Source organism: Callithrix jacchus, chromosome 11 (genome assembly GCF_049354715.1).
Source record: "Callithrix jacchus isolate 240 chromosome 11, calJac240_pri, whole genome shotgun sequence".
In the NCBI taxonomy this organism is placed as follows: Eukaryota; Metazoa; Chordata; class Mammalia; order Primates; family Cebidae; genus Callithrix; species Callithrix jacchus.
Window position 1 is genome coordinate 78,750,466 of NC_133512.1, and position 24,507 is coordinate 78,774,972.

The 24,507-nt window shown below is 40.0% G+C and overlaps 1 protein-coding gene and 1 non-coding gene across 51 annotated transcripts in view; one reads left to right on the top strand and one right to left on the bottom strand.

The window, feature by feature from the left end:
• NRCAM (neuronal cell adhesion molecule) overlaps positions 1-24,507 on the bottom strand; it is a 336,778-nt gene that overhangs the window by 122,099 nt on the left and 190,172 nt on the right. The window lies entirely within an intron of this gene.
• Positions 20,524-20,585, top strand: LOC118143964 (U7 small nuclear RNA). Its single transcript, XR_004728442.1, has one exon. It is a non-coding gene; the product is annotated as a U7 small nuclear RNA (small nuclear RNA).

Consider the following 24,507-nt stretch of genomic DNA (forward strand, 5'->3'; position numbering starts at 1 on the left):
CTGAGCTGCTTTCCCTGGCTTATTTTGACTCTCAACGTGAAAAGTCTTCTGCTCTGTTGGTTAGATTTTCCCCTTTTCTTCCTCCACTGGGTCACATACTTTCACCAGGAAGCCTCTTGGCTTATCTTTTTATTCTCCTTTGCCTCATTGAAAGCATAACTACAGACTCCCTTGGTAAAAATTCATTCATTCTAGGCAGAAGTGCAGAAGCTACCACGTGGAGAAGCATTTCCAGATATCTTTACTGTCTATTCAAGCTTGGCTACCAGCTTGACTTTGGGGAACGCATAGGAAGGAAGGTGAATGCCATAAACCCATGGAGACCACTGACACAACCCTCATCTTCCAAGGTGCTTGGTGAGAGTGAGTGTCTCATCTCTATGGCCCTGAAAGGAACCATGTGGCTGCCCTGCAGCAGCAAACCCCCAATTTCATCTCAGGCTCTACACTCCAGGAGGAATAACCAAATTATATTATGCTATCTGTCTGCTTTATTTCACTGTATTCATGAAACACCTTCAGAGAAAAGAATTTCATTGATTTCCTTGCCTATTGTTTTTTCTTTTTGTGCAGAAATGAGAACTGATGTTCTTTATCTCCAAGTGTGGGATGAGAATAACACTAACTCCAAAGGTTAGAAAGAAAGAAATCCTCTGTGCATGAATGACACAAATAGTCTGGCCTCTTCACTAACAGGTGCAAAGGGCCATAAGAGCCAATTGCCGTGTATTACCCTAACTCTGAGCTTCCACATCAGGCGATGCTGAAACAGCGTCTGCCTGCTTCCTGCCAGCGCCATCTGGCAGGTGCTGGTGTGGCCCAGCCATGAGCCAGGCTGTATAATTGCTTCAAATCATGGGGTGCTTCTCTGAAGTCCTTACCCCTACCACGAGCACAACTGTCACACAGAAACCACTTAGGAAGCTAGAAGTCATTCATCTGACCCACTCCACAGAGCTTGGCTCACAGACTTATGGGATGACTTAATCAGAAAGCTCATTTTCGTGTTGGGTGGGTGCCACCAGCAAGGAACACATGTTAGACAGCTGAAAGTGACCTGGGCCAGGCCTCATACCAATCCAGCAATCTGAAGAGTTCTTGAACTTCATTTTCCCTCTTATACACTCAAGTCTTCCTGGATTCAGTCTTTCCATATTGCATTGCCTGCTGTTTTTAAAACACACCATAATATTACTGCTATGTTTAATACTACCTATAAGAAAATATAACATGGTTTAGCATCTTTGTTTCCTTTTTTTGAGACAGAGTCGCACTCTGGCTGGAGTGCAGCAGTACAATCTTGGCTCACTGCAACCTCCGTCTCCTAAGTTCAAGCGATTCTCCTGCCTCAGCCTCCCAAGTAGCTGGGATTACAGGCTACTTGGAGCCACCATACCCAGCTAATTTTTGTAGTTTTAGCATAGATGGTTTTTCGCCATGTTGGCCACACTGGTCTTGCACTCCCGACCTCAAATGATCTGCCCGCTTTGGCCTCCCAAAGCACTGGGACTACAGGCAAAAGCCTTCACGCCTGTCCCGCTTCTTCTTTTCTACTTCCTGTATAAAGCCCTCTTTTCATTTATCTAGGAAGACATTTAATGCTGTATTACTTTATTTCTGATTATGCCTATATTCTTTAAAAGCTGAGTTACATGTTTTTTTTTGGCTTAATCAAAAAACATACTGCACAACTGGGACTATGGGGAAATCACAAGGGCCTTAAGGTCACTGGGTCTCACCGACAACACAGACTATTCTTCTACCTCTCCTTAAAATGATCACTCTAAAATGGTCCAACAAACTGGAGTTTCAGAAACATCTTCATGCTTCATACCTATTGATATAATATTTATCTTATTCGCATCAATCATTTATACAATACCTATCTTTATTAGTCTCCTAATGGCAATACATTGTTTCTTGTGGGCCACTTGGTAGTTAAGACTAAAAACAAAGACAATTTCTCTGTTTCTGTAACAAACACATAACAACTCTCTTTCCCTGGGTTGTCCTCTGCTAACCAGAAATCAGAGATTGTATCCCGTCTTATTCATTGACCTCATTGAGTTTCTAGGTTTCTAATTCCATGTGTTTTGAGAGAAAGAAAAAGTTATTCTCTTTTTAAGGTATAAAGAAAATACAACAATCTCAACACCTCTTCTTCCGTCCAACAGCATAGGAATAACAGTGGTCTCCAACTGGATAGGAAATGGATGTTGTCCTTACATTTGTATAAGAGGAGTTGAGACATCTGGATGTGGAGGTCCATCAAGTGCTCCCAGGGCAATGGTTGCACCTGTGGAACCTCCAACAGCTCATAGAGCCCCACGTTCTGAAAGATGTTCAGAGCTAAGTGCACAGCAGCCTGGGCTCATACGGAGCCTTCAGGAGACAGAGCCACATTTAGAAAGTAAAGCTCTGTGACAATACCCAGGGCACATTCCCAGCTGTCCCTCCCTTTATCATTTGTAGGACACTGCTTTGCAGTTCTTCTGGATCCTGCACAAACCCTGGAGCTTTGGGATACAGACTAATGGAATATCCTTGCCCCTGGGGGAAGGCTATACTGGTGTCCTCACCCTTGACTTCATGGTGATTGCGGTTCATCCTGTAGATGGATCCCAATGTTTCTCCGTGAGACATAGATAATTTCACAGCACAGCTTTGTTGGGCTCTATCCTGATCCGACCCAGTTTAACTGGGTAGAGTCCTCCATGCATTTCTCATCACCTCCTAGGAACCAGTTTCACACCTGACCTCTATCTTATACTTTCCAAATTACACAGGAAAATTTGGCTTCCTTCTGGAAACTCCTAAACCACAGAACACTCATGTTTTAACTGCTTCCTCCCTATTAAAACAGTCAACACATATTGAGCACTTACTGTGTGCCAGGCTGTCTGTGCCAAGAAATTTGCAAACATTATCTTACTTGGTCTTTACAGGAGTTCTCTGAGTTAGGTATTACTAACACATAATGGCTTGTTAATATTAAGTTTCACAGATGCTTCCAGAATTCATAAAAAACTGCACAGAGTGTCTTTAAGAATTAACTAGCACATCTGTACCCTGATGAGAGAAGTTCTCTTTTAATCATGTCTTTCTTATTTGTCATACCTTGTATAATAAAATACACCATTGATATTCAGCTAAATGAAAGCTGAAGAAGAAAACTGGTGAATGAGAAAGGCAGTGGTCATGAAAGTGCTAGAAATATTCAGCAGTTTGAACAGCTCTGAACTGTTTAAATCATTTGAAATATTCCTACCCCCTACATATGAACTAATTTTCATTGTTTTTCATGACTTTTTTCTTTTTCATAGTATTAATGTAATTCATGTGTTTTCAAATATTTTCTCATGTATGAAAAGTGCCATTCCACAGTGTTCTTTGTGAGCTTTCCTTGACATCATTGTTTTCGATGAACCTTTATGCTTCTCAAAGCAGTGAGATAACAACACAGAAGCCGTGTGCCGGCTCTTCTATTCAGGTTGGCATGGCCTCAACCATTTTGAGTCAAATTTCTGTCTGGTCTAGCAGGACCATTTCCTAAAGTTGTATCCATAGTAGGAAGGCAGATATGAGGCAATGCTGCTATCACACCAATCAGAACAATGTAGGCTTTAGAGTCCTGGGCTGGTAAAGCCTGGGTATGATGGCTAAACTGAGCTATTCGTACCCAGATGAGGCTTATGGTCATCTGCTCTGTCTCCAAAGGTAATCAGACACTGCACACAAGGTTTACTACAGTTGTGTGTTTTCTAGGTAAATTTAAATGATGTTTTTTTTTTTTTTTTGGTGGGGAATCTGAGCCCAAAGAGATAGAGTTCAAATCAGATCCAGTATCTTCTCTGTCTCTAGATACCCAAAACTGTCACAAAGAGACAATCTCTTACCTTCTGAGAAATAGCAATCATTCCCTACAATTCACACCAGCTTCTATATTTAGAACTGAGTCTCCTGCCATCTGACGCAGGACACAGATGAATGGGTCTCCTGCCATCTGATCCATACGCCACACTTCAGGCTATATTATCCCTAAGCCCACCACATTCACTTAGGATTGGGGACAAAGGAAAAAGAAAGGGCCATCATCTTTATGTGTCTTTTAAAGGACGTTTCTGTCAATGAGTATAAAGAATCTAAGATTTTATCCCACTTACAAGCTAACAAGTTAGCCTATTACTGTTTTATAGAGCAGAGGACAGAAAACTGGTGGGTCAAAGATAAGGACTTTATTCCGTATAGCAATAGCAGTAGCCAGAGTATCAGTAATTTCTTAAACTGGTTCCTAAAACTCCAGTTATTCCAGCAGAGTGTTAGAAAGAGGGCTGCATGACACCCCCACACAGAGCACACTGCATTAAATGAGAGAAAACTCTTAGCTCAGGGAACCAGAATCTTTTATAATAGGCAGTAAGCATCCCTCCATGCTCTAGAAAGCTTTCTGTCACCTAAGACTATTTATTACACAGATGTTATTTTAAAAATCAGTTCTGTAACAAAGGGCAACCAGTGCCTCTGCTTGCACGATGTGTGACAGGACTACAGAGAATTTTCTCCCAAGAATCCTTTGATTTTGTTGTTGCCAGCTGTGGCAAAAATGCATGCTGTGGCTATGTAAAATAGCAATTGCTACTTCAATAGGCAACCACAAGCTTTCAGTCAGGGTTCTTGGGCTCTTGGCTATGGACCCTGAGAATTCCATGGTTTCCAAAGAGAATGTAAATATAAGTAATAATGTTTGATTACATGTGTCCATATAAAGGTATTCCACTTTAAAAAGTAACTTAGGAAAAAACGAAAACCCCAAAAAAGCCCACTTAAAATTTCACATATTTTTTAAAGGGAAATGGTTTTATTCCTTATGCTTTATTTGAATTGGAACACTTGCATTTAAATTTTATCAGGTTCAGGTTCTTTAGAAAGGAAAGATATGTTTACATATAATCCCAGACAGAATATAAAAAGGACTCCTCAAAAGAGAATACTAATTCCAGTCAAGTGACCTGCTTTCTACAAATTGTTAATTAAAAGCTCAAGAGTAAAATAGGACAAAAATCCCATTTATTCACTTTCAGATAAGGCTCGGTTCTTCCATGGTATAACATTATTTTCCCTAGGGCAGTTATTATATTTACACATAGAATCTACTTTAACAGAAATATTAGCTGTTTAACTAGAAAACTATACAGATAATTAAAGCCCTGCTATCTCACACAGCTGCCGCGTCTTATGGAATAAATGAGTGCACAACAGGGTTTTTAAACACTGAAGTTTATGTTTAGCCATGTCTACATTAATAGCTTGAATAAGTAAAATTCATTTACACACTTCTTCACTTTTAAAGAGAAATGTTTTCTGTTTACTCTGCATTTGTAAAGTGTAAATACAACATTCTTGCCATAAGAGATAAAAGATTGTATTCTCTTCAGAAAAGTGCTTTTACATGAATAAAAAAGAAGTGTATTCAATTTTGTAGAATCACCACAAACAAAACTTAAAGTCACACTAGAAATAGATGCTAACAGAAAGCTGTGAATTTCCCCACAGACAGGAAAAGAAGCAGTAGATGCTATAAGATTGCGGATCCTGTCCAAGGCTGGGTCTGCTCAGTTGTGTGCAGTCCTCTGAAAGGGCAACATCAGACATTCATTAGTAAATGAGTAAGTGTGGGTCAGAATCTAAAGGCTATGCTTGCCTTGGACGCATATAACGAACACCTCAACTGTGCAGAAATGGCTGGCACAGTCTCTGTGCATGAGAAACACAACCCACAAAGTATTCCATGTGTCTGAAAGTGTCTAAAAGATGTGGGTGACAGTGACCACAATTCCCCATCATCTCCTGGTTATGTCAGAGTAAAGAAATGAGGGAGATGGGTGGAAGAGGACATGGAATGAGCAAGTCTTTCCACATCACCACGTTCTTTACAGGATTGTTCTGAAGTGTAAGTATTAAGGGAAGAAATGCTGATGGCAGCCTGGTGAATTCAGACATGTGAAATCCAGCTCCTAATAAATCGTTCAATACCTGGAACAGTCTAGAGGCATCTTCCTTCATTGCTTTTCTTATGTACACAGCACTTTGTGCTGGGCTCTGCTCTGCTGCTTCACAGATATTAACTTCTTTTAATCCTCATAGCAACCTTATAAAGTACTATTATTATCCTTGCTTTACAGAAGAGGAAACTGAGGGACAGTATATGCAGGTTGTTCATGGTCACACAATTGATAAGTGGCAGAACCAGGGCTTTAGCCTGGGAAGTGTGGCTTTGGGCTGGGACTACAGGGAGCAAGTAAGGCATTTACTTCAGATGCAAAGGCCAAGGAGGCAACAAAAACTCAGAAATCATGTCTTAGTGCCGTATTCGGAAAAAAACAAACCAACAGTAATACAAAACAGTCATTTGAACACAATATCAAAAGTTTAAATAAGGACAGGATCAGCACTCCTGATTTTTCACTTTTGTCTCAGGTTTCAATATGACTTTGCATGCCATTGCTTCAGAGTCTGTTTTACTTCTAGGGGATAAAATCTGCTTTTTAAACATCTCTCATCTCTTCATAGCTCTGACTTCACTTTGTAATTGCGCAAATATAGTAAGTTTGTTTGGTGATGGTCTCTTTCCCCTCTAGATGTAAACTTTATGAGACCAGGGTTCTGTCTGTCTTGGGTCACCTTTCATCCAAGTCATACAGAAGGAAGGGTCTCACTGGGAGGGAATGGATGCGTGATAGGAAGGGATCCAGGTGTCATGAGAAGGTAGGGACAGAGTGGCACTGATTCAGGGGAAGATGGCCAAAAGGAAGCTTCTCCAGAGTGCAGCTACCACTGAGTGAGACAGAACGAGAGTAGTATCTGTGTCTCTGAGTGAGGTACAAGTTTTGTTTTAAAGGGACTGGTTGAACAGTGGGATTAACCCCAACAAAAGGCAGGGAACAGACCAAAAGGGTCCAGCCGAGGCAAGCTGGGGCACTGCCCCACCTGGGAAGTGTATCAGGCATGGAGGATTGGCAGGGGGGCATCACCTCCTCGGTTCTCTGAATCAGATACAGCAATTCACTCCGAGATTTTGACAGCACACAGAACAGGAAAACGCTGCCTTGCTGAGAGCCACCCAGAGTCACAGACCCGGGCAACAGCCCTGGCCGGCAGCCCCAGCCAGACCAGTGCCTTGTTAGAACAGACCAGGGCAGAGATTTGAACTAATATTGAGAAAGCTTGCAAAAAGGAACTGCTGGTCCCACAGAAGGGAGAGTTAAAAGTGGGGAAGGGGATACGACCAGACAGACCCCTCCCCAACAACATCCTGCAACTGGAGTCCCTCTTCTGGGAGGGTTTCGCAGTTAACACATCCTCCACCCAGGAACAGCAGGCTCAGCATAGCAAAAGAGCTGGCCATCAGGAAGGCAGGGCTAACCCCACCAGTACAGAAACCAGGCGAAGAATAAACAGCAGCCTGGCTGAGACTGGGCAGCCCAGCAGCACCTCCACAGGCTGTCAATGGACAGACTGTCTCAAGTGGCACTCTTGACACCTGTGTTTAAGAAAAAAAGCCTCGCACAGGAGAAATACCCCAACTTTAACAGAAAGGGCGTACACTCAGAGAAGATGGGAAGAAACCAGTGCAAAAAGGATAAAAACGTCAAAGTCCAGAATGCCTCTCCTCCCCAGAGAGATCACAACAATTCACCAGCATGGCAACAAAACAGGTCAGAAAATGATTTTGACAAACTGACAGAAGCAGGCTTCAGAAGATGGGTAATAACAAACTTTTCTGAGCTAAAAGAATGTATTTTAACAAAATACAAAGAAACTAAGAACCTTGAAAAAGATTAGATGAATTGCTAACTAGAATAATCAGCCTAGAGAAGAACATAAATGACTTGATGGAGCTGAAAAATACAGCATGAGAACTTCGTGAAGCTTACAAAACTTTCAGCAGCCGAATCAATCAAGCAGAAGAAAGGATATCAGAGATCGAAGATCAACTGAATGAAATAAAAATAGAAGGCAAGAAAAGAGAAAAAAGAGTGAAAAGAAATAAACAAAGCCTCCAAGAAATATGGGATTATGTGAAAAGACCTAATCTATGCTTGATCATTGTACCTGAAGAGGACGGGGAAAATGAATCCAAGCTGGAAAACACTCTTCAAAATATATCCAGGAGAACTTCCCCAACTTAGCAAAGCAGGCCAACATTCAAATACAGGAAATACAAAGAACACCACAGAGATACTCCTCATGAAGAGCAACCCCAAGGCACATAATCATCAGATTGACCAGGGTTGAAACGAAGGAAAGAATGCTAAGGGCAGCCAGAGAGAAAGTTCAGGTCACCCACATAGGAAAGCCCATCAGACTCACAGTGGATCTCTCGGCAGAAACCTTACAACCAGAGAGTGGGGACCAATATTCAACATCCTTAAAGAAAAGAACTTTCAACTCAGAATCTCATATCCAGACAAACTAAGCTTCATAAGTGAAGGAAAAATAAAATCCTTTATGGACAAACAATTACTGAGAGATTTTGTCACCAACAGACCTGCTCTATAAGAGCTCCTAAGGAAGCACTAAACACAGAAAAAAAACATCCAGTACCAGCCACTGCAAAAATAAATGGTAAAGACCAATGACACAATAAGGAAACTTACTGTGTCATTGGGCAAAACAACCAACCAGTAACAAAATGGCAGGATCAAATCCACACATAACAATATTAATGTTAAATGTAAATGGTCTAAATGCCCCAATCAAAAGACACAGACTGGCACACTGGGTAAAAAGTCAAAATCCATCAGTGTACTGTATTCAGGAGACCCATCTCACACGCAAAGACACACATAGACTCAAAATGAAGGGATGGAAGAAGATCTACCAAGCAAATGGAGAGCAAAAAACAGCAGGGGTTGCTATTTTAGTCTCTGATAAAATCGATTTTAAACCAACAATGATCAGAAGAGACAAAGAAGGACACTACAAAATGGTGAAAGGATCAATACAACAAGAAGAGCTAACTATCCTAAATATATATGCACTCAATACAGGAGCACCCAGATACATAAAGCAAGTTCGTAATGACCTACAAAGAGACTTAGGCTCCCGCACAATAATAGTGGGAGACTTTAACACTCCACTGTCAACATTAGACAGATCAACGAGACAGAAAATCAACAAGGATCTACAGGACTTGAACATAGAACTGGAACAAGTGGACCTAATAGATATTTACAGAACTCTCCACCCCACAGCCACAGAATATATATTCTTTTCAGTACCACACTGCACTTACTCTAAAATTGACCACATAATTGAAAGTAAATTACTCCTCAGCAAATGCAAAAAAATGGAAATCATAACAGTCTCTCAGACCACAGTGCAACCAAATTAGATCTCAGGATTAAGAAACTAACTCAAGAGGGGGAGGACTCAAGATGGCGCTGTGAGAACAACCCAGGATTGGAACTCTCGTTGAATCCGCAAACGGTGAGTCAGAGCTGCATTTCCAGACTGATCTTTGTTGCCCACAGAACGGGGAAACTCCCAAGTATAAAAAGACACGGGACGCCAGGCAGTAGGTCTGCCTGGCGAAGCCGGCAGCCAGGGCGGCGGCGGCCGGCCCTACCCAGCAATCCCCACAGGGCGTGCTTGTCCGGGTGCCTTGTTGAACCGGCAACCTGAGACTTGAGAGGGCTGGACTAGAGACTGAACGAGACTTGGACAGTAGCCCACCCCAGGGGATTGCAGGGACAGATCGTTTGGGATACCCAGTGGGACGAACAAAACTGCGATTTCAAACTATCCCGAGCAGACGGTCCGAGAGGCTCTGTGGGGGAGGGGCATCCACCACTACCGAGGCAACCTGCCCCAACTGAGATACACGCCCACTGCTGACGCAGCCAGCCGTTGCCGAGGCAACCCGTCCCTACTGAGATACACGACCACTGCTGACGCAGCCTGCTGTTGCTGAGGCAACACGCGACAATGAAGAGACTCTGCTGCAGGGCGTGGCGGAGACCACAGCAGAGCCTGCAGGAATAGGGCGAATCACACAACAGCAGGGCGGAGACTTGGCAACCAAACAGTGGCTAGTCTGCCTTCTAGCTGGGCAGGACACCTCATCGAACATCCAAAAATAAAGCCCGAACCCCTCAACATAGAGCATTTGAGAAAAAAAAAAAAAAAGGGTTTTTTAATGAGCTCTGTTGCAGCAGAATCAAACATAGCAGCCTAACAGCCCTGAAGGAACAACAGAGCTCACAGCTCAGCAATTAAACCCCTATAAAGTACAAACTGTCTCCTCAAGCAGCTCCCTGACCCCTCTATATCCAAAAGACTGACATTTGGCAGGCATCATCCTGGGACAAAGATAGCAGAAAAAGAAACGGGTAGCATCCCTCGCTGTGCCACAGCTGCTAGAGGTGCACCCCAGACAAGCAGGGTCTGGAGCGGACCTCAGCAGTCGTACAGCGAAGGGGCTAGACTGGTAGAAGGAAAACCAAGCAACAGAAATACTTCATCATCAACATTCTGGGTGTCCACTCAGAGACCCAATCGAAAAGTCAGCAACTACGCAGACGACCAGCGGACAAATCCACAAAGATGGGAAGAAACCAGTGCAAAAAGGAGGAAAACACCCGAAACCAGAACACCTCGCCTCCTAGAAAGGACCAAAACTCCTCACCAGCAAGGGAACAAAGCTGAACGGAGAATGACTGTGACGAAATGACAGAATTAGACTTCAGAAGATGGATAATGAGAAACTTTGGTGAGCTAAAAGATCATGTATTAAATCAATGCAAAGAAACTAAGAACCTTGAAAAAAGATTTGAAAAAAGATTCGAGGAAATGATAACAAGAATGGATAACTTAGAGAGGAATATGAATGAATTAAAGGAGCTGAAAAACACAATACGAGAACTTCGCGAAGCAAACACAAGTTTCAATAGCCGAATTGACCAAGCAGAAGAAAGAATATCTGAAGTCGAAGACCAACTCAATGAAATAAAACGAGAACCAAGATCAGAGAAAAAAGCGCAAAAGGGAATGAACAAAGTCTCCAAGAAATGTGGGACTATGTGAAAAGACCTAACCTACGTTTGATAGGTGTACCAGAAGGGGATGAAGAGAATGAATCCAAGCTGGAAAATACTCTTCAGGACATCATCCAGGAAAATTTCCCCCACCTAGCAAGACAGGCCAACACTCAATTGCAGGAAATACAGAGAACACCACAAAGATATTCCGCAAGAAGAGCAACCCCAAGGCACATAATCGTCAGATTCAACACGGTTGAAATAAAGGAGAGAATACTAAGGGCAGCCAGAGAGAAAGGTCGGGTCACCCACAAAGGGAAGCCCATCAGGCTCACAGCAGATCTCTCGGCAGAAACACTACAAGCCAGAAGAGAGTGGGGGCCAATATTCAACATTCTTAAAGAAAAGAACTTTCAACCCAGAATTTCATATCCAGCCAAACTGAGCTTCAGAAGTGAAGGAAAAATAAAATCCTTTGAGAACAAGCAAGTACTCAGAGATTTTGTCACCACCAGGCCTGCTTTACAAGAGCTCCTGAAAGAGGCACTACACATAGAAAGGATCAACCAGTACCAGCCATTCCAAAATCACACTGAATGCTAAAGAGCTTCAACATAATGAAGAATCTACAACAACTAACAGGCAAAACAGCCACTTAGCATCAAAATGGCAGTATCAAATTCACACATAACAATTTTAACCCTAAATGTAAATGGACTAAATGCACCAATCAAAAGACACAGACTGGCAAATTGGATAAAAAGCCAAAACCCATCAGTGTGCTGTATCCAGGAAACCCATCTCACATGCAAGGATACACAAAGGCTCAAAATAAAGGGATGGAGGAAGATTTACCAAGCAAATGGAGAACAAAAAAAAGCAGGAGTTGCAATTCTCATCTCTGATAAAATAGACTTCAAAGCAACAAATATCAAAAGAGACAAAGAAGGCCATTACATAATGGTAAAAGGATCGATACAACAAGAAGAGCTAACGATCCTAAACATATATGGACCCAATGCAGGAGCACCCAGATACATAAGGCAAGTTCTTAATGACTTACAAAGAGACTTAGACTCCCACACAATAATAGTGGGAGACTTTAACACTCCACTGTCAATACTAGACAGATCAACCAGACAGAAAATCAACAAGGATATCCAGGGCTTGAACTCAGACCTGGAGCAAGCAAACCTGATAGACATTTACAGAACTCTCCACCCCAAATCCACAGAATACACATTCTTCTCAGCACCACATCACACCTACTCTAAAATTGACCACATAATTGGAAGTAAAGCACTGCTCAACAAATGCAAAACAACTGAAATCATAACAAACAGCCTCTCAGACCATAGTGCAATCAAGTTAGAACTCAGAATTCAGAAACCGACCCAGAACCGCACAGCTTCATGGAAACTGAACAACTGGCTCTTGAATGTTGACTGGGTAAACAACGAAATGAAGGCAGAAATAAAGAAGTTCTTCGAAACCAATGAGAACGAAGACACAACGTGCCAGAACCTCTGGGACACATTTAAAGCAGTCTCTAGAGGAAAGTATATAGCAATAAGTGCCCATATGAGGAGAATGGAGAGATCCAAAATTGACACCCTATCGTCAAAATTGAAAGAGCTAGAGGAGCAAGATCAAAAAAACTCAAAACCCAGCAGAAGACAAGAAATAACTAAGATCAGAGCTGAGCTGAAGGAGATTGAGACATGAAAAACCCTTCAAAAAATCAATAAATCCAAGAGCTGGTTTTTTGAAAAGATCAACAAAATAGACAGACCACTAGCCAGATTGATTAAAAAGAAAAGAGAGAACAACCAAATAGATGCAATAAAAAATGATAAAGGGGAAATCACCACAGATTCCACAGAAATTCAAACCATCATCAGAGAATATTACAAACAACTCTATGCGCATAAACTAGTAAACCTGGAAGAAATGGATAAATTCCTGGACTCCTGTGTCCTCCCAAGCCTAAACCAGGAGGAAGCTGAAACTATGAATAGACCAATAACAAGGTCTGAAGTTGAGGCAGCAATTAAGAGCCTACCACACAAAAAAAGCCCAGGTCCAGACGGGTTCACAGCCGAAGTCTACCAGACACACAAGGAGGAGCTGGTACCATTCCTTCTAAAACTATTTCAAACAATCCAAAAAGAGGGAATCCTTCCCAAATCATTTTATGAGACCAACATCATCCTGATACCAAAACCCGGCAGAGACCCAACGAGAAAAGAAAACTTCAGGCCAATATCCATGATGAACATAGATGCAAAAATCTTCAATAAAATATTGGCAAGCCGATTGCAACAGCAAATCAAAAAACTTATTCATCATGATCAAGTAGGATTCATCCCAGGGATGCAAGGCTGGTTCAACATATGCAAGTCTATCAACGTAATTCACCACATAAACAGAACCAAAACCAAAAACCACATGATTATCTCAATTGATGCAGAGAAGGCCTGTGACAAAATTCAACAGCCCTTTATGCTAAAAACCCTCAATAAACTCGGTATTGATGGAACGTATCTCAAAGTAATAAAAGCTATTTATGACAAACCAACAGCCAATATCATACTGAATGGGCAAAAACTGGAAGCATTCCCTTTAAAATCTGGTGCTAGACAAGGATGCCCTCTCTCACCACTCCTATTCAATATAGTACTGGAAGTTCTAGCCAGAGCAATCAGGCAAGAAAAAGAAATAAAGGGTATTCAAATAGGAAAGGTGGAAGCCAAATTGTCTCTATTTGCAGACGACATGATAGTATACCTAGAAGACCCCATTGCCTCAGCCCAAAAACTCCTGAAACTGATAAGCAACTTCAGCAAAGTCTCAGGATATAAAATCAATGTGCAAAAATCACAAGCATTCATCTACACCAACAAGAGACTTAAAGAAAGCCAAATCAAGAGCGAACTGCCATTCGCAATTGCTACAAAAAGAATAAAATACCTTGGAATACAACTCACAAGGAACGTAAGAGACCTCTACAAGGAGAACTACAAACCACTGCTCAACGAAATCAGAGAGGACACAAACAGATGGAGAAACATTCCATGTTCATGGTTAGGAAGAATTAATATCGTGAAAATGGCTATACTGCCCAAAGTAATTTACAGAATCAACGCTATCCCCATCAAGCTACCACTGACTTTCTTCACAGAACTGGAAAAAACCACCATGAACTTCATATGGAACCAAAAGAGAGCCCGCATAGCCAAGTCAATTCTAAGCAAAAAGAACACAGCGGGGGGCATCCCACTACCGGATTTCAAACTATACTACAAGGCTACAGTAATCAAAACAGCATGGTACTGGTACCAAAACAGAGATATAGACCAATGGAACAAAACAGAGGCACCGGAGGCAACACAACATACATACAACTATACAATCTTTGATAAACCTGACAAAAACAAGCAATGGGGAAAGGATTCCATGTTTAACAAATGGTGTTGGGAAAACTGGCTAGCCATGTGCAGAAAGCAGAAACTGGACCCCTTCCTGACACCTTACACTAAAATTAACTCCAGATGGATTAAAGACTTAAACATAAGACCTGGCACCATAAAAACCCTAGAAGGAAATCTAGGCAAAACTATCCAGGACATAGGAGTAGGCAAGGACTTCATGAACAAAACACCAAAAGCATTGGCAACAAAAGCCAAAATAGACAAATGGGACCTAATGAAACTCCACAGCTTCTGCACGGCAAAAGAAACAGTCACTAGAGTGGATCGGCAACCAACAGAATGGGAAAAAATTTTTGCAGTTTACCCATCTGACAAAGGGCTGATATCCAGAATTTACAAAGAACTCAAACAGATTTACAGGAAAAAAACAAACAAGCCCATTCAAAAGTGGGCAAAGGATATGAACAGACACTTTATGAAAGAAGACATATATGAGGCCAACAATCATATGAAAAAATGCTCATCGTCACTGGTCATCAGAGAGATGCAAATCAAAACCACATTGAGATACCATCTCACGCCAGTTAGAATGGCGATCATTAAAAAATCTGGAGACAACAGATGCTGGAGAGGATGTGGAGAAAAAGGAACACTTCTACACTGTTGGTGGGAGTGTAAATTAGTTCAACCATTGTGGAAGACAGTGTGGCGATTCCTCAAGGCCTTAGAAATAGAAATTCCATTTGACCCAGCAATCCCATTACTGGGTATATATCCAAAAGACTATAAATCGTTCTACTATAAGGACACATGTACACGAATGTTCATTGCAGCACTGTTTACAATAGCAAAGACCTGGAATTAACCCAAATGCCCATTGATAATAGACTGGATTGGAAAAATGTGGCACATATACACCATGGAATATTATGCAGCAATCAGAAATGATGAGTTTGTGTCATTTGTAGGGACATGGATGAATCTGGAGAACGTCATCCTCAGCAAACTGACACAAGAACAGAAAATGAAACACCGCATATTCTCACTCATAGGCGGGTGATGAAAAATGAGAACACATGGACACAGAAAGGGGAGTACTAAACACTGGGGTCTATTGGGGGGAAATGGGGAGGGCCAGTGGGAGGGGGAGGTGGGGAGGGATAGCCTGGGGAGAAATGCCAAATGTGGGTGAAGGGGAGAAGAAAAGCAGAGCACACTGCCATGTGTGTACCTACGCAACTGTCTTGCATGCTCTGCTCATGTACCCCAAAACCTAAAATCCAATAAAAAATTAAAAAAAAAAAAAAAAAAAGAAACTAACTCAAAATCACACAACTTCATGGAAATTGAAACACTGGCTCCTGAATGTTGACTGGATAAACAATGAAATGAAGGCAGAAATAAAGATGTTTTTTGAAACCAATGAGAACAAAGACACAACATACCAGAATCTCTGGGACACATTTAAAGCAGTGTCTAGAGGGAAATTCATAGTAATAAATGCCCACATCACAAATGAGGAAAGATCTAAATTCGACACCTGATCATCAAAATTGAAACAGCTAGAAGAGCAAGATCAAGAAAACTCAAAAGCTAGCAGAAGACAAGAAATAACTAAGATCAGAGTGGAACTGAAGGAGACAGACACAAAAAAACCCTTTGAAAAAAATCCATAAATCCAGGAGCTGGTTTTTTGAAAAGATGAACAAAATAGACAGACTGCTAGCCAGATTAATAAAAAAGAAAAGAGAGAAGAATCAAATAGATGCAATAAAAAACGATAAAGGGGATATCACCACCGACCCCATAGAAATACAAACTACCATCAGAGATTACTACAAACAACTCTATGCACATAAACCAGTAAATCTGGAAGAAATGAATAAATTCATGGACACCTGTACCCTACCAAAACTAAACCAGGAAGAAGTTGAAACCCTGAATAGACCAATAACAAAGGCAAAAGTTGAGGCAGCAATTAATAGCCTACAGCCCAAAACAGTCCAGGTCCAGATGGGTTCACAGCCAAATTCTACAAGATGTACAAAGAGGAACTGGTACCAATTATTCTGAAACTATTCCAAACAATCCAAAAAGAGGGAATCTGTCCCAAATCATTTTATGACACCAACATCGTCCTGACACCAAAACCTGGCAGAGACTCAACAAGAAAAGAAAACTTCAGGCCAACATCCATGATGAACATAGACGCAAAAATCTTCAATAAAATACTGGCAAACCAACTGCAACAGCACATCAAAAAGCTTATCCATCACGATCAAGTAGGCTTCATCCCAGGGATGCAAGTCTGGTTCAACATACACAAATCCATAAACGTAATCCACCACATAAATAGAACCAAAGACAAAAACCATATGATTATCTCAATAGCTGCAGAGAAGCCATTTGACAAAATTCAACAGCCCTTTATGCTAAAAACTCTCAATAAACTAGGTATCAATGGAACGTATCACAAAATAATGAAAGCTATTTACGACAAACCCACAGCCAATATCATACTGAATGGGCAAAAGCTGGAATCGTTCCCTTTGAAATCTGGCACTAGACAAGACTGCCCTCACGCTCCACTCTTATTCAATATAGTATTGTAAGTTTTAGCCAGAGCAATTAGGCAAGAAAAAGAAATAAAGGGTATTCAATTAGGAAAGGAAGAAGTCAAATTGTCTCTATTTGCAGATGACGTGATTATACATTTAGAAGACCCCATCATCTCAGCCCAAAATCTCCTTAAGCTGATAAGCAACTTCAGCAAAGTCTTTGGATACAAAATCAATGTGCTGAAAGCACAAACATTCCTATACACCAATAACAAACAGAGAGCCAAATCAAGAGCGAACTCCCATTCACAACTGCTACAAGAAGAATAAAATACCTAGGAATACAACTAACAAAGGAGGTAAAGGACCTCTTCAAGGAGAACTATAAACCACTGCTCAAGGAAATAAGTGAAGACAAACAGATGGAAAAACATTCCATGCTCATGGTTAGGGAAAATCAATATTGTGAAAATGGCCATACTGTCCAAAGTAATTTATAGATTTAACACTGTCCCCATCAAACTACAAATGACTTTCTTCACAGAACTGGAAAAAATTACTTTAAACTTCATATGGAACCAAAAAAGAGTCTGCACAGCCAAGGCAATCCTAAGCAAAAAGAACAAAGCTGGCAGCATCATGCTGCAGGACTTCAAGCTATACTACAAGGCAACAGTAATCAAACCAGCATGATACTGGTATCAAAACAGAGACATAGACCAATGGAACAGAACAGAGGCCTCTGGAGCAACACCACACATCTACAACCATCTGATCTTTGACAAATGTGACACAAACAAGCAATGGGGAAATAATACCATTTAATAAATAGTGTTGGGAAAATTGGCTAGCAATGTACAGAAAGCAGAAACTGGACCCCTTCCTGACACCTCAGACTAAAATTAACTCCAGATGCACTAAGGACTTAAACATAAGACCTAACACCATAAAAACCCAAGAAAACCTAGGCAAAACAATTCAGGACATAGACATAGACAAGGACTTCATGATTAAAACACCAAAAGCAATGGCAGCAAAAGCCAAAATAGACAATGGGATCTAATTAAACTTCAGAGCTTCTGTACAGCAAAAGAAACAATTAGAGCAAACCGGCAACCAACAGAATGGAAAAAATTTTTGCAATCTACTCATGTGACAAAAGGCTAATATCCAAAATCTACAAAGAACTAAAACAGATTTACAAGAAAAAAACAAACAAACCCATTCAAAAGTGGGCGAAGGATATGAACAGACACTTCACAAAAGAAGACATATATTCGGCCAACAAACATGAATAAATGCTCATCATCACTGGTCATTAGAGAAATGCAAATCAAAACCACATTGAGATACCATCTCATGCCAGTTAGAATGGCAATCATTAAAAAATCTGGAGACAACATATGCTGGAGAGGATGTGGAGAAATAGGAACACCTTTACACTGTTGGTGGGAGTGTAAATTAGTTCAGCCATTTTGGAAGACATTTTGTGGCGATTCCTCAAGGATCTAGAAATAGAAATTCCATTTGACTCAGCAATCCCATTACTGGGTATATACCCAAAGGACTATAAATCATTCTATTATAAAGACACATGTACACGCATGTTCATTGCAGCACTGTTTACAATAGCAAAGACTTGGAACCAACCCAAATGCCCATCAATGATAGACTAGACAAAGAAAATGTGGCACATATACACCATGGAATACTATGCAGCCACAAAAAACAATGAGTTTGTGTCCTTTATAGTGCCAGGGATGAACCTGAAAACCATAATTCTCAGCAAACTGACACAAGAACAGAAAATCACACACTGCATGTTCTCACTCATAGGCGGGTGTTAAACAATGAGAACACTTGGACACAAAGAGGAGAGCATCACACACTGGGGTCCATTGTGGGGGGGCTACAGGAAGGATAGTGGGAGGATCGGGGAGGGATGACATGGGGAGAAATGTCAGGTATAGGTGATGGGGAAATGAGGGCAACCAATGCCGTCAATGTATCTATGCAACAATCTTGCATGATCTGCACATGTAACCAAGAATCTAATGTACAATTAAAAACAAAAACAGTAGGGACATGCCCCCTACAGGTTACACACTTGCATATGACACAATTCAATCCAATAGGAGAAACACACTGAAAAGGTAATGAATATAAAGCTAGATAAAACTGTTATTAGTTATATGCTTGAACAATAAACTCCATTAATCAGTAAGGTAAATAATCAAATGCCTATATGCCCAAATCATAAAAGAAATTGTGTTCAAAGCAAGTTAGAATTTCTATCAAAACTAAAAATGTGATACAGACACTATTTCATCCTGTAGCTACGGGACCAGCCTTCATCACTTTTAGGAGTAGCAAGGAGTAAATGAAATTTTCTAGTCACATAAAAGGTTTTGAAGTACTGGAAATCTTAGCAAGGTTTCCTTAGACAGGAAACATACTGTACTTACAGGTTTATCTGAGTTTACATTGGAAAGAAACATTGGTTCTTTCCTTTGTGGTCATTAGACTTCAAAATGCTTCAGCAGATATAGCTTCCATTATCTTCATAACCTATCATGAGCTTGGAAAATAATGATTTTCCCTATTTCATAAATCATTCTTATTCCTGTTTTATAAGGAGTTATTTGGTTGGTTACTCAAAGGACCATCTAATTGGAAAAGGCAACATGATAAATACAATAGTTTGAGACCCCAAAATAATTAAATAGGAAAACCAATCACTGTTTCTGGTACTTCCTGGATTCTGAGTTTGAATGGGGCTTTAGCGTGTGCCATAAGAAAACTACCTGGTAATGCCTTTGCATCCCTCAGCAAGGGAAAAGACCAAGCACCCCCCCTTTCAAAGCTCCCTTCATGTGGAGGCTTAATAATTATTAATTCCCTTAATAATTCACAGATAGGCAGAGGGTTTCACGGTTAAAACTGAAATTTAAAAGGGCTATTTATGCTGAATTTCTTCTATTGAGATTTTAAATAGCCAGGTTAACGTATTAACACTTTTTTTTTAAGACGAGCACCTCTGAGCACACAAATGATAACTATACTAAAATGGTCTACCCTTGTGTCCACAGCAATGGCATTATTCACAAGAGCCACAGGTAGAAACAATCCAAGTGTTTATCAAAGGATGAATGGATAAGCAAACTGTGGTTTATGTTTTCCACATAGAATAGAAAATTATTCAGCCTTAAAAAGGAAGAAAATTCTGACATTGAGGGCATTATGCCAAGTGAAATAAGCCATTCACAGAGGGACAAGTATTGTATGATTCCATTGATACGAGTTACCTAGAATAGTCAAATGCTAGACACAGAAAGTAGAATGGTGCTTGCCAGGGGCTGGGAGAAAGAATGGAGAGTTCAGAGTGACTATAAATGGGTCTAGAGTTTCAGCTGGGGAAGAGGAAAAGTTCTGTAGAGAGATGGTGGTGATGCTGGCACAATGTGAATATACTTAATGCTACAGAACCATACATTTAAGTGTTCCAGCTCTTCTAGAATTTGTCCAGCAGGTTTTCTGCTTTTCATTAGAAAACCCCTACATGAAGAAAAATTAAAAATAAATAAAATGAGAACTATACTTAAAAATAGTTAAAATGATAAATTTTATTTTATGTATATTTTATCACAAAAAAGATCAAACAGCTGTCAGCAAGAAATTGACTGCTAAAAATTACTGTTTCCAAATGTAACATAAAACTTATACTTAGAGATTTATATCTCCATACTTTCATTAAAGCAAACATGCTAGAAATGAGGCTCTCTAAAGGAAAAAATAGTCTTTTGCTAGGACATGATGCATGACACTCATTCAAAACACATTCCTGCACTGTGCCCACTTTTCTCTTCTATTTAGGAAGATATATTAGAACCTAACAAAGTGGCCAGGTGTGGTGGCTCACGCCTGTAATCCCAGCACTTTGGGAGGCTGACACGGGCAGATCAACTGAGGTCAGGAGTTTGAGACCAGCGTGGCCAACATGGTGAAACCCTGTCTCTACTAAAAATACAAGATTAGCCGGGTATGGTGGCATGTACCTGTGATCCCAGCTACTTGGGAGGCTGAGGCAGGAGAATTGCTTGAACCTGGGAGGTGGAGGTTGCAGTGAACCAATATTGTGCCATTGCACTCCAGCCTGGGTGCCACTGCACTCCAGCCTGGGCAGCAAGAGCAAGACTTCATCTCAAAAAGAAAAACAACCTAACAAAGTGACAGTGAGATTACCATAGGGTAACCTGAAGTTTTTACCCATTTACTTTCTGATTAAGTCATTTATAAACTCTGGTACTTTATTACTGATAAAACTTCTTGGGAGACAACTCACTCTGATCCTGGCATAACACATGCTGAAAACTGTTGGGCTGAGGTCACATGGAGCAAAAACTAGCAAGCAAAATTTAGCATAAACATAAATCACTTCAGAGAGTTCAGCCACACTAGCTGAACAAATGAAGTGATTGATTGTATCCCCTCAAGTAAGACTTATGAACAAAAAGGGAAAAAGCTAAAAATGTCTTGGTACTAATTTTAACTGTATGTAATGGAAATCTCATTTCCTATTCTAAATCTGTAATTCTGATCTTATCAATCATCTCAGAACAGAGTCACATATCTGGATCTAAAATTATTCAAGAAGGCATTTATGCCCTCCTGTGAGTACTACTTTCTTGAAGAGTGAATTTCACCACTGTTTTTAAAGTAGCACACGGTCTTTTATAAAATCCAGTAGGAATCAGTTGTATATTGAGTAGAATTTCTTCATTCACATTCCAATTTGTGTAAAAGAGGAGACCTACATTATCTGCCATGAATTTAAGTAAAAGTGATGGGAGTAACTGCTCTTTGCTGAATACACACACTCCTAAAGCAGGGGTTAGGGCAGGTTCACCATCACTCATTTAAAAGCTCTGAAAAACGCAAGTTTTGGTAACAAACCTGACCAGTTGACATTCTTTGTTTATCCCACTAAGTGTAAATGTTTGCATGTTTTACTGAAGAGTTACTAATATGTTTGATTATAGCGTACTGTTCTAGACTCTACTGGGGCTATTATACAACATTTATATGTATTTGTACATATTTTTACATATTTATATACATAGCACCCTATTTTTAGAATTTTGATTTTAGGAAGGTAATTTTGATTTTAGAAAGATATATTATGTTATATATATATACATATATATATCATTTTGATTATATGTATTTATATATCATATTATCTTTCTGAAATCAAAATATTAAAAATAATCCTGAATTCTAAAACTCTTCTTGTCTTAAGATTCCAGAAAAGGAATAATGAACTTAGACTCTTATTTTACAGATAAAGAAACTGAGGCTTAAAGAGTGGCAGTGTCCTGCCAAGACCCACATAGAAAGTAAAAGGCCAAATCACTGAAAGAAGGTTGTCTGCTTAGAAGGCATTCTTAGCATTTTACCAGACGATAGAGAAATACATACCCAGATAAAGACTGTATGGTGGCCAGACATGGTGGCTCACACCTGTAATCCCAGTACTTTTGGGAGGCTGAGTTGGATGAATCACAAGGTCAGGAAATCGAGACCATCCTGGCCAACACGGTGAAACCTCATCTCTACTAAAAATACAAAAAAATAGATGGGCATGGTGGCATGCCCCTGTAGTCCCAGCTACTCGGGAGGCTGAAGCAGGAGAATCGCTTGAACCCAGGAGAGGGAAGTTGCAGTGAGCTGAGATCACGCCACTGCACTCCAGCCTGGCAACAGAGCGATACTCCATCTAAAAAAATAAAAATAAAAATAAATAAAAATTTTAAAAAAAGACTGTATGGTAAGAAATGAGTTGTTTGGTGTTAATCTGAGTGGGTTTCTAGGTGTAAGAATAGCATGACTAAAGCTGTTGGAAGACACTGATTACTTGAATGTGATAGTGGCAGATTTTCCCCTGAGATTAATAATAGTTTTATCAATTTTATTTCCTTTGTTTTTATTTCCTATTTATGAAAATATTTGACATTACCACAAATTTAACAGAACCCTGTTTTGTGTTTTCTAATTTCTGTAGTTTGTTTCATGTGCCTTTAAACACTCATATTCTTATAGTACAAAATATATACATAAATATAGAAAAAAATATATCTTCTGTCTGGAAGTTTGGGAATTGGGGAGATTCCAAACTTCCTTCACCCACAGTGTGACTTCTGCAACACTGTCTTTTGTTTTGTTTTGTTTTTGAGACAGGATCTTGCTCAGTCACCCAGGCTGGAGTGCAGTGGTGCAATAATATCTCACTACAGCCTCAACCTCCCATCTTCCCCCATATCCCCTTGCAACAAACAGGAAGAGGCCAGAGTTTCATCTGTGAGGTAAAAGCCTCTCTTACTCCCTCTCTGCCAAGGAGGACTGCCAAGGCAGTTTTGATGAGTAAAGAATTAGTGGGATGCCCAAGAACTACCACCCTAAGCACATCTAGCAGTCAGCCCATGCTATTCAACTGTGCTACAAATACCTTTGAAAAGAATGAACTCACAGAATACCAAGAGTTGGAACGAGACCTCCCACTGGACAACAATGAAAGTTGAAACCCTAAGTATAGCTGAAGTTAATGTTTTTCATTGAACTGTCTCAAAAATCATGATGAGGTTAACCCAGAACTCTCACATTTAGTTTCTTTGGTGCTACTGAAAATAGTTTGACTTGTCTACTTATAAGTGGACTGAGGGAAATAACAATGCCGTTGTGTTTTTCATAATGAAATAAAGGACCTGGCAACACAGCGCAGCTGTTATGAAGAAGACACAAATGCCACCTTAATATGATTTCTTAAATATTTAATTAGGTGGGTTTTAGTCTGGGTCTGTATGCTCATTAATACCAAGTAAAAAAATATAATGAATTATTTTCTGCATGAAGACACAGAAGGTAGACAGGGAGACGATGGCTTATTATGCTAAAAGCTCTAAAAAGACAGGAAGGTATTCAATATATTTAAAAATTAAATGATGAAAAACCTGTTCTGAAGTCCCAACAGTTTTTAGATATGGGTTCCTATTGTAAAGGAAATAATCTGCTGCCTGCTCTTTAGCATAACACAATAAATATGGTAATTACTTCATATAACAACTTCAATTATTTTAGATAAATTGCTTTTGAATGACTGTATTTTCCATTTTAAAATACATACAAAATTATAAAAGTATAAATCTACTTTTTCCTCTTAACCTGATGCAATGAGCAATTTCTGAGTAATTTCTTATCTTTAATTATATACTTGTTTACATATATCACAGTAACTTTAAATATGATAATAACCTAACTACACATTTTATAAATGCCTTTACTTTTATTTTAATATATATTTTTTCATCACAACACTGTGGGCAATAAAAAATGTATGATGAGTGTTATCAAAAAGTTCCGAGTATAGTAGGGAAGATAACACAGGTGGCTGTGCCATAAATTACTGAAATACAAGGAACAGCG